The 10,931-nt window shown below is 40.6% G+C and overlaps 1 long non-coding RNA gene across 1 annotated transcript in view; it reads left to right on the top strand.

The window, feature by feature from the left end:
• Positions 1 to 528, top strand: part of LOC118167282 — a 936-nt gene extending 408 nt beyond the window's left edge. The window contains exon 2 of the long non-coding RNA XR_004751084.1: positions 134 to 528. This is a non-coding gene — a long non-coding RNA (uncharacterized LOC118167282). The remainder of the gene's footprint in view (positions 1 to 133) is intronic.
• The last annotated feature ends 10,403 nt before the right edge of the window (positions 529 to 10,931 follow it).

Here is a 10,931-nt window from a genome sequence, read left to right as displayed (position 1 = left end):
TTTATTTTATTTTATTTTATTTTATTTTATTTTATTTTATTTTATTTATTTTTACAGATATATACAATGTGTGCAGAAAAAAACCTTGCGTTTTACTATATTGTCATCAAGTGCATTTTGCTTGTATTTCCAGTGGAAAGACAGAGTGGAGTAACCTGCATTAAAAATGAACATGTTCCAGTGGCCACATTTTCTCTCAGCTGCATTACAATCTCGATGTTCTCTTGGCTGGTCTTAGAAAAGCTGATTGTCCATTTATCTTGTCAGAAGGAATGCTGAAGCTATTTCTGCTGTTGGCTGAAAAAGATGCATCAAATTCTTCCTTAACACTTCCCTCTTTTGTGGTGTTAATATTCTTAAAATAGTTCAATGATTTTGGACTCACAGCCAGGCCAGAAAGGGTGTTGCTGGTAATGGAGCCTGTGCTTTTTGCTTTAGCAATTTGTCCTGCGTCTTGCTTTCTTTCATAGCTGAAAACATCCAACTTGTTCTAGTTTTGGTCAAAGATTAAAATGTTAAGACAAATGAGCCAATGAAGTAGTCATTTATTATTCTTATAAAATATATGTTAATCAGACATAAATATGTACACACATGATAACACCAGAAAAGATCACAGAATCACAGGATGGCTGAGGTTGGACATCTGGAGGCCCCTGGTGCCAGCCCTGCCCAAGCAGGGACACCCAGAGCAGGCTGCCCAGGACCACGTCCAGGCGGCTTTTGGAGATCCCCAAGGAGGAGACCCCACAGCCTCTCTGGGCAGCCTGTGCCAGGGCTCCGTCACCCGCCCAGCACAGAAGCGTGCCCGTTTGTGCCACTGCCTCTTGTCCTGGCACTGGGCACTACTGAAAAGAAACTGGCTCCATCCTCTGCATCCTCCCTTCAGATATTTTGCAGACATTGATAAGATTTCCCCTTTTGTACAGATAAGATTTGTTTACTTGAGACCATCTGAGAAATTATACAGTGAGGAAATAGAAGTGACTGAGCACTAAATCGGATGAGACAAAGAGGCAAAACTCAGTAGGGAGGTGGATCACTGGTATGAAAGAGCAATAACAATAGCAAGCTTGCAAGAGGCAAGCTTGGGAGGCATTTATCTTTCATTTCTGATTAGGTTCAAGCTTTTGAAACCATTCTCCCCTGTCAGAATATCCATCTTAATTTATTTCCTGGTCTTGATACCATAGTATTCCTAAGACTGATTCATTCCTGTTTCCCAAATGTATTCAAGAGATCTCTTCTCTCATGGCCTGTGCTTATTTTTCAATGGACCTCATTTCTCTGGCCAGGATGTCTCGTTTGCTTGCTCTCCTAGGCACCTTCCTCTAACTTCACTGGTCAAATTACTGCCACAAGTCCTGCAATAAATTCTGTAAATAAGTTGCAAATACATTCTGCAGTAAATTCCAGCAATATCTTCTGGCTTATTGCTGGCTTCTCACCAGTGACTATCAGAAATCTGCTCAGAGTGCTGGCTCCAGCCACTGCTACCTGTTCCAGCTGTCCCAAGAGATGCTCAGCTCCAATGACACAGGAGATCTCCCACCACCGCGAACTGCTTGGTGGGGTCATTTCAAACAATTCTGCCTAATTCCTTCTGGCACCCTAGCTAGATTTCAACACAAATGACCTTAGTTGATTTCCATAAAAATGACCTCAGTAAATTTTTTGGAATATAGTTTTTGTGCAAGGTAGCTGTTGTAGCATAAAGTATATATATATATACTTTGGTAAGTATGGTAGCCACTGCTGACAACAGAGAAGAATAAAGCTGAAAGATTGAACTGAGGCTTTTGTAGCCACTTGATTTGGAAAATAGGTTTAAAGTTTGAGAAAGCAGAACTTTTGATTGGAAAGTGTGTCTTCCCATACCTGATAACCAACTTGTGTTTGGCCATGTTTGAACTAATAAACTGGGAATGTTTATACATATTTGAGCTGATAAAGCAATTGTAGGCTTCAGATTGAGCCTAAGAATGAAAATTCATCTTGGTGTTCACAGCAGACCTCAGATCAATCCACTCCCTCACAGCTCTCACACGTGCCTGGGCTGCGTGTCTCATCATCCAGAGCAGGCTCCGGCCCCTTACAGCTTCATCTCGTGGCCTGAAGTCATGTAATCACCATCCACTTCTCCCTTGCTCCTGCGTCCTTTCAGGACACAGAGAACAGTGCACTTCTCATTATCCCCCAAATTCTAGTGAATAAATTAAGCTCCAGCTGTAAATGAGAGCTCTGTAATAACAGCAGCTTGTCTGTAGGAGGTACCTTACCTTCCTTGCTGAGGAAGTGCAGGATGAATCAAAATGATGAAACAAATTCTAGGAATTTGCTCTAGGAGAGCATCTGTCTTTGCCTGTCTGCTCTTGCATTGCTCTGCTGAGGGGCTTAAACCAGACTTCATATTTTTACTGTTTGTTTTGTTTCACAGGGGTGACTTGGTTTCTGGGGTGTGCTTGTAGCAGCACTGAAGATTCACAACTGCAAGTAGACAAGATCTTCATTGGGAGCAATTAAAAATAAATTTATTTCATATCTGAAGAAGAAAAGAGATCCCTTAATTCAAGTTGTTTGTGCTCTGAATTAGACCATTGGCTCCTCAGTGTATTTCTTACAAAACAACAGTACATAATGCTGCGAGGCCAGATTAGTCATTTCATGCTTGTTATTATAGTCATGAGCAAACCTTGGAGTTCTTGGTTTTGCTAAGAATGGAGTTTGGCTACAGATGGGGTGTGTTTTATGTGAGATTGATTGAGATAGGTGAAATATTAGGGATTTAAGTGAAGGCTTCACACTTAACCTGGCCTCTCATCAGCAAGGCGTTATGTAGGGTTAAATCTGTGTGACACCAGGAGTCAAAACATCAGTATAAGGAAAACATGTAAGATAGCTGGATGGCAGCAGTGTTGCTAGATGTCTGCTATTGGCATCTTGTGACACTTACTCCTGTCTTCAAAACTACAATAGCAAGAGCATAAGTGTTGTTTAAAACAAGGGTAAAATGGAACAGTCGCTGAGTTTAGCTGCTTTGACCTTCAGAGTTATCGTTGGGATTTGTGGCTAGTTGACTAAAATATGCTGTGTGTAACTCACATTTGGAAGTTTATCAGCAGTAACTGTAAGTATTTGGAAAATGTGTACGTTTTCCTTCGCAAAGCCTCCGTGCTGACTCTACTGTGCTATTTGGGAACACGTTACTGGTACACTATATACCAGGATGATAGTTTAAGCTAGCCTGTTTCATCTGTGTGTACCAAACACTTAAAAATCTTCCTGCAGCAGATATCTATGCTTAAGCAGACAAAATGCTGACTCAGATTGCCAGCTTACTGCCTCTTTTGTCCCCGACTGTTGTGAAGGCAAGCTTGCCAACCCAAAAAGGATCGATGTAGCACCAGAGTATTTTAGGCTACTGTCTCTAGACACTGACTTGTTTCATGCTAATCTTCATTCACTGAAGATTAAGTCATCCTTTTGATTATTGTAGGCTATAGTACTGATGACTTAGTCTCTCCTCTGCACAATCATTCTGTTCTGACCCTGCTCTAAGGATACCTGTAAAGGGCTTCCTGCTCCAACAGTTTATTTCCACGGCCACTTCCTTAGGAGATGTTTTTTCCTTTTTCTCAGTAGCTTACGAGTCACAGCCAGGTTCTTACTGGTCCTGCAGAAAAAGCAAGAACCCAAGTTTCTTGTCCTCACAGCAATTATTGAACAGCTGTTCTGTGACTTCTGAGAGTTGCAATTCTTCTGACTTCCAGCTTATTTACTTCCACTCTATTTGCAGCCAGCTTGCTGACACAGGAGTCGATACTGTTCCTTATCCTAATTAGATTTTCTTCCTTCTTGGTGTTTATTCCAACTATATTTAGAAAGTTACGTTGCCCTCATTCATCATTTTGCTAGTTCATATAGAATTAGAACAGGTTCCTTCCCAGAAGTAAGTTCTGTCTCTTTGATCCTAGTAGCACTTCTCCTCTTCTAACGTGAGTTGCTCAGTCTCAAAAGATGCCCACCATAATGGTAAGTGATGCTCCAGGCTGAGCTTTACAAGGACGTTGCTTTTCCTGTAACTCTGTTAAAAATGCACAGACCAGGGTTGTAAAATTGCCTTCCCTGGTTTCATGTCTGCATCATTTTAGTGCTTTATTACTCTTAAAATCACCTGATGAGCGTACGTACATTACAGCAGGAATTTTAGGGTGCTAATCCCAGAAGTCTTACAGTAAGAAACTTCACTCCATTTCTATTATTCCATGCATCAAAGTCATTTAGTTTTTCCTTTTACAGTACTTTCAGTAATCTTTTACTCAATGTGCCTGAATACTATTTGCAGATTTCATTATCATGCTCTACTTTTTGTTCTCAAGCCATTTGTAAAAGTATTAAAAGTGGGTCTATTTTTAGTCTTTCCACCCCTTGACATGCCCCTTTGTGATGAGGTCTATGTGGCAGAAATACCATCTCTACTTTTCAGCAGCAGACCCTCAAGGAGTTCACCACAGAGTGCCTCAGTGTTAGAATCAGCCCTACTCAGGGCAATTCAGGTAAACAGCTGTAGAGAAGTTCCTATTCCCTCTAATAAATTCCAGACAGGAATTCCATTTATCTCCGTCTTGCAGGCGTCTCAAGCAGCTCTATAAAAATTTCAGATTAACCACCCTTTCTGAAGCTCCCATTTAAGTACCCAACTCCCATTTATTTACCCAGCCCTTCCTAGCGGGAGCTTTGTGAGACCTCCAGCCAGCCCCTCAGGTAGTTCAGAGCCTTGCCCCTACCTTGCTTCCTCTGAGGTCTGACACAGTGGGTACCTTGACAGCCAACTCTGTGATGTTAGCCGAAGAAGGTGGTCTGCAAATCCTTCCACTGCCACTCTACCTCTGGTCTGTCAGCATGGAGGAACCAAGGGATAAATCTGTCAAGCTGTTTTTTCCTCTGTTAGGATTTTCCTTGGTTGACCAGACTTGGAGCTCCAATTCTGGGAGCCCAGTGGACAAGTCTGTAGTGTCTCTCTGTTTTTCCAAGTGGTTGCTGTAAGATTATTATATTGTAAGATTATTGTATTGTAAGACAGTTCTTCCGATAGATACCTCACCATATACCAGTTAGGTGTTTTATCCCACAAGTTGCCAAGCAGTCCCAGCTGGCTGCTACTTCTTGCTTGCTTTTTCTCCCATCTGTATGTGTCAGGTGCTGCCCACCCTTTTGGTCAGCCTAGCTGGGGTACACTTACTCTGCTGCTGAGACACGACCTACTTTATGGCTGCTGAAAGCTGCCACTGACAAGAAAATGGGAGGAAAGGTATTAGTGGGTTGATCTTTATGGCTCTAGAAGCATTTGGTCAAGACTGATGAACCTCTGCTCCCTTTTCTTTCCAATACGATCATTTTTCTCTGACACTGTCCATTCTAACAGTCTTAAGCATCTCTAGTTTAAGTAATCATTTTCTGTGTGACAAAAGAGCAATCATTTTTGACCTTCAGAAAATTTAGTCTGGAATAAATTAATGCTTTGAGTCTGTAGTTTTTTGGTTCTTCAGAATAAATGCATAGGTACATAGCCATTACCATTTTGGATTAGACCTTACATAGATGTAATACTATGCCTTATATCTAGAGCTGCTGAGAATGAAATGCTCAGGAGGAAATGGGACGTAAATAAACAGCTGCAGATGGGGACTGATGTGACTTCAGTGCATGCCATCCCCATCTTTATCAATTAGACATGGAATAAACTACCCTTTCCAAAGGCAGAAGACTTTTTAGTGTTAGCTTTTGGGTGTAGAAATATACAACAGCACTTGTGAACACTTCTTATACACAGTTAATTTCTTTCTTATACAGAGTTAATCTTTTTTTTTTCTTTCTTTCTTCCTTAAATCTGTGTCCTCACCACCTTGCTCACAGCTGTGCTGTGTGGTACGGGGTCTGCCAAGACATCTCCAGTCATCAGTGCAGCGTGGGGGCCCCACGGCACTCCTTCAAAATGCCCCCCTCACTTTGCTTCTTTTACCTCCAGCAAAAATAAATTTAAAAAAATGAGAGCAGATGTGGTGCTGGGTGAAAGGTGCCATGTGAAGATGCTCTGCAGATTTGTTTAATTTTGTTCTATGTTCTCTGACCATTGTAACCTTTTACATGCTTACATGGCTATGCTGCATGTTTACCAGAGCTTCAATAAGCTGTCTGTGTTCATGCTCAGGTGCCCTTCTTGAGATGATCAAATTAATTTAGACCCTTTGAAGGTGCATAGATAATTTATATATATATATTTTTGTCTTCAGTGCTTGTTTGATTGCATTGTCACTATTGAATTTTCATTTTATATCAGGTTGTCCATTCATATATTCTTATTAAATCTCCCTTGAGTACCGTGGCCTGCTCCTGTTTTTTAAGATAATTAATTTAATTGCAAAGTCTACAGATTTGTTATCTAATATTTCCCTTTCCAGATGGTACTATCTTAAACAATAATGCAATTAATACACAACCTTGAGGCACCTGTTCTTAATTTTATCAGTTACACCATAAATCTCTCTTAGGTTTTTGTATTTTTAACTAGTTCCTTTCCATTTGATTATTTGAATTCTCATTTCAGAACCACTTAATTTCTTAAAACAGTCTCTTGAAAGTCTGAATAAATATAAATTCCTTCTCCCTTTTCCATTCTTTTATCACGATTTTTAAGAAATACTATGAGATTGCTGGAGCACAATTGTCTTGTGCAGAAAGTATGCTAGGTAAATGTTAGCAAGCTCAATCAAATAAAAAAAGAAGCAAAGAGAATTGTTAAGTGAAAAGATGCATGTTTTATAGACTTCCCTATTTTCTTTCCCAATTAGAGTATTAAAGGAATGAATGTTAAAAGTATTTCAGCAATGATTTGTTATTAGTTGTCCGTGTATGATGTTGTCAGAGAAGATACATTCACATGGTTATTCAGATAAATTCAGATGAAATAAGTTATGTTTATTTGTTTCTTTGGATAAAGGCCCACATATATTTAATCACAGAAGTGTTTTATTTTGTGATTACATTTGCACTGACCGGAAAAACAAATACTTAACAATTTGCTTAGGCTGTCATACGCTGGAATATTACATTTTGATATAAGGCAACGTGTCTCTTAGATGAGCTCCTACTCAAAGGAGTATCTGTAGTAAACTACTCAAAGGAGTATCTGTAGTAAATAATTAAGTCAGTTTGCTGGGATTACACCTTCCTGAACCCAGCATGCTAAAAATGTGGTTTGCTTGCAAGCATTTTGTAAATAAAGACAACATCCATAATATTGAATCTGAGAACCAGACTTTCTTCTTGGTGACCTGCTCGTCTTGTGTGCTAAACCTCGAGACCTATTTCAGGTGTCATCCCCAAGGAAGTCCCTGCACAAGGTAGGGTCAGAGATGAGAGCTGATAACCTGAAATCGGCATGTGATCTGTTCCAAAGGAAAAACTCTTAACACGGGGATTGAGGACTCATGATGGTCTAGACTGTACTCATGAGTGTCCCAGTTACTCATCTGGGGTCAGATGGGGTTTGGTCTGGGGATTCTGGGGACATTACACTTAGAAGCATGCTTGATGACACAGTATATGAAAAAATAGCAAATTTAAAGTTATCTTAATTCTTAATTTAAAAACCTTTGTGAGCAAAAAATCAACATAAAATTTAGACAGTGAAATTATTTGTCCTATGCAATCTAAAACTGTAAGGCTCCTGCTTTGGAGAAAAGAAGGCAGTGATCCTAATTTATAACCAGTTTCTATACATCACTTGTAAGTGCTCTAACAGCTTATTTTAAAACTTGTAATTTTAAAACGAAGTTGATATTGATAATCTATCAATAATTTACCATCAGGAAAATATTCGAATTGGGATTTTAATTTAAGAAAACAAAAACAATCTGTGGGATTAGTCATCTTCACAAGCAGAAATTTTTCATATGCAAATCACCTGACTGCTTCATGTTATTCTTAGCTGTAGCATCTGCCAGCACATTTTTCAGTAATTCTACACAAAGTGTCATTTGAAAGTGAGCATCAGGGTAAACAGTCTGCCTAAATGACTGGAGCTATTGAAATAAACAGTTTGGCTAGCCTCAGCGATAGCGCTGCTGCTGCTGCTCTCAGAGGAGGGTCTCCCTCAGGCACTAATTGCTCGAGAGGGCACAGGGGGACAAGTTTCAGGGTGGCAGAGGAGCCAGACATCTCTGAAGCTTGGCAGTGCCATTTTCTGCACAGAAATGCTGGCTGAAATTTGTCCTTTACCTTGTGTTAGAGTGAGAAAATGCTATCATCAAGGCAAAATCCTAACCCATGGTATGTGTAAAGGAGGGGGAAATGGCACGTATAACAAGGTGTCATGCTGAGTCAGATTCGATTTGCTTCTGTTGGGAATTTAAGGGACTTACGTGCTGGACAAAATGCTGAAGGAGGTTTTCTACTTGGATGTTTGGACACCTGTGGTAGGAATCATATTATGACCGAGCCTGGTTTGCTGTAGTGCTGCTGTTTGGCAACTCTGTTCTTGCAAGGTGTTCATATGAACAGCGTCTATTTGCTGCCGTCGGTATAACTTATTATCAGCAGCTGTGTTTAGGAATAACTCATTCAGAGTAATCTAAGGTAAAGCATATCATTGCTAATATGCTGAAAAATGGGAAACAGCGGGTCTGTAGGATCCAGCACAGGAACCTTTCAAGAGCTGAAGCAGGGCCACCAGCAGCAGCTCCTTTCTCTGGGCCCCAGTGGTGCGATGTCCTCCCTCCTGTCCCCTTGCTAGCTGTCGTTCTGACACACAGAACTGCCTACACAAAAAGAAATGCAACAGCATTGTTTTGGGCTGGATAAACCCTTAAGCGGAAGGCCAAGGTGATTAAGGCAAATAAACTCTGAGGCTGTGTTTGTTAGCCAGGAAGTAGTTATTACCAAATCGGCAGGAAATGTGCTGGAGGCTGAGGTACCAACTCCAACATAGCTCTACATATTGGTCAGCTTTACTCAGTGTCATTGAAGTATTGGAACAACAATGCAATTACATTAACTTTTGTCTGAGAACCGCCAATTGCATTTTTTTTTTCACCCAACCCTGCGAATAAATCCACCTTTATTTAGAGGGAGCGCATCTAGTTTCTCCACCCCAACTATTTAGGTGAAGATGGTGTCAGTGAAATGGGACTGGCTGCTGCTGTTGAGAGGACATTTGGAGAGAAGGCAAGTGAACCGCATGACACCGTGCAAATGGAAAGAGCAAGAAGGAGGAGGCAGGGTGGAGTACAAAGAATTAATTCAACAGCTGCCATTGCTGGAGGCTACTTCTCATGAAACACTGCCATGACACGATTCAGAGAGAGGTGACATCCCAGGGTGCTCAAGTGCACTTTCTTAACACTCACGAGGCAGTTTTAGCAAAACCCTCCCTCACAGGTAGAGTCATGCAAGCTTCCCTGCTGATCAGTGGCATCCTGGACTGATCAAGCCTGGTTATCAACCATTTTGATAGAACAAGGGGAAATGTTTTTAAACTAAAAGAGAGGAAATTTAGCTTAGTTATAAGGAGGAAATTCTTCGCTATGAGGGTGGTGAGGCCCTGGCATAGGTTGCCCAGAGAAGCTGTGGATGCCCCATCCCTGGAGGTGTTCAAGGCCAGGCTGGATGGGGCTTTGGGCAACCTGATCTGGTGGGGGGTGTCCCTGCCCATGTCAGGGGGTTGGAACTGGGTGGGCTTTAAGGTCCTTTCCAACCCAAACCATTCCATGATTCTGGGACTTTATGACCATGGATGGAAAAGGAGTACCGTGGGCACAGTCACCTCAGAACTGTGCTCCAAACTGGGAAAGAGCAGCATCGGGCTGATTCATGTAGCAGTAGCAGTCCCTAGAGAAAGCCAGTGATTCATCCAGTTTCTGTGGCAGGAAGATGCCCTTTCCAGGTCTTTTTTTTTTTTTTTTTTTTTTTTTTTTTTTTTTTTTGAATTGAATGGAATTGAACTGTTTTTTGAACATTTTGCAGTTGCTAGTTATTTGAAAAAGAGGATTACCTTATAGTCAGCTCCACAGATGGATGGTTGCCTGAAAACTGAGTATTAAAAGAACAGATATATGTGCCACTTGTTAGACATCAACATAAATTAAGCTGTAAGGAATGATCCAGCCTGTGCAACAGTAAGAACAATGTATTAGAAAAATACACAGTGTAGAATGTAGTTCAACTTCAAGGCTCTACTAGCACAATTCAAGAAATTAAAACTAAAAAGAACTTTCTTTCTTTCTTCTTTCTTTTTTCCTTTTTTTTTAACTTTTAAACATTTGGAAAATTCCAGAATTACAAATAGTTTACTTCTGCTTACGGAACAGTTTATCTTTGTTTTAAGCCTCTGTTGAGGAGACAGGTGTCTTGGTTCTCGTTCAGAGGAAGGTGAGCTGTACGTGTCCTTCCTCTTTTGCTGAAATACCCAGCAGTGAAAGATCTCCATCAGAGTTTCAAAGGTCATTCAGGGCTGACACCACCAGTTTCACTTCCTCGAATGTCAGTTCAACAGTCTGGGACCCTGTGCTCTGGCATGGCTGTGGTAGTCTTGTGGGGTCAAAACAAATTGAATTTTGCAAATCCATTACAGTTTTCTTTTAACATTTATGTGGAGTCATTGTAACTGTGATCTTTATTTTATAAAAGCATTATTGATCACTATCAATATTATCAAGCAATTAAGATTAAAATCTGAAAAGTTTGTAAAATATACCTGAAAAATATAAAATTAATTTTTCTTTTCAGTCCCACCAGGCTTGTTACCAGGACCTGACTTACTCGGCCGTGCTGTCAGGCCCTTGCCCAGTCTTGCATTTATGTAAACGCTTATTACACTCTTTTCTGCATTTTAAGGCACCTAAAACACTGCCAGTAATTCAAAAAGGTTGGGT

Source organism: Oxyura jamaicensis, chromosome 1 (genome assembly GCF_011077185.1).
Source record: "Oxyura jamaicensis isolate SHBP4307 breed ruddy duck chromosome 1, BPBGC_Ojam_1.0, whole genome shotgun sequence".
NCBI lineage: Eukaryota > Metazoa > Chordata > Aves > Anseriformes > Anatidae > Oxyura > Oxyura jamaicensis.
Note: the sequence above shows the minus strand (reverse complement) of the source record. Positions and strands in the feature narration are given on the sequence as shown.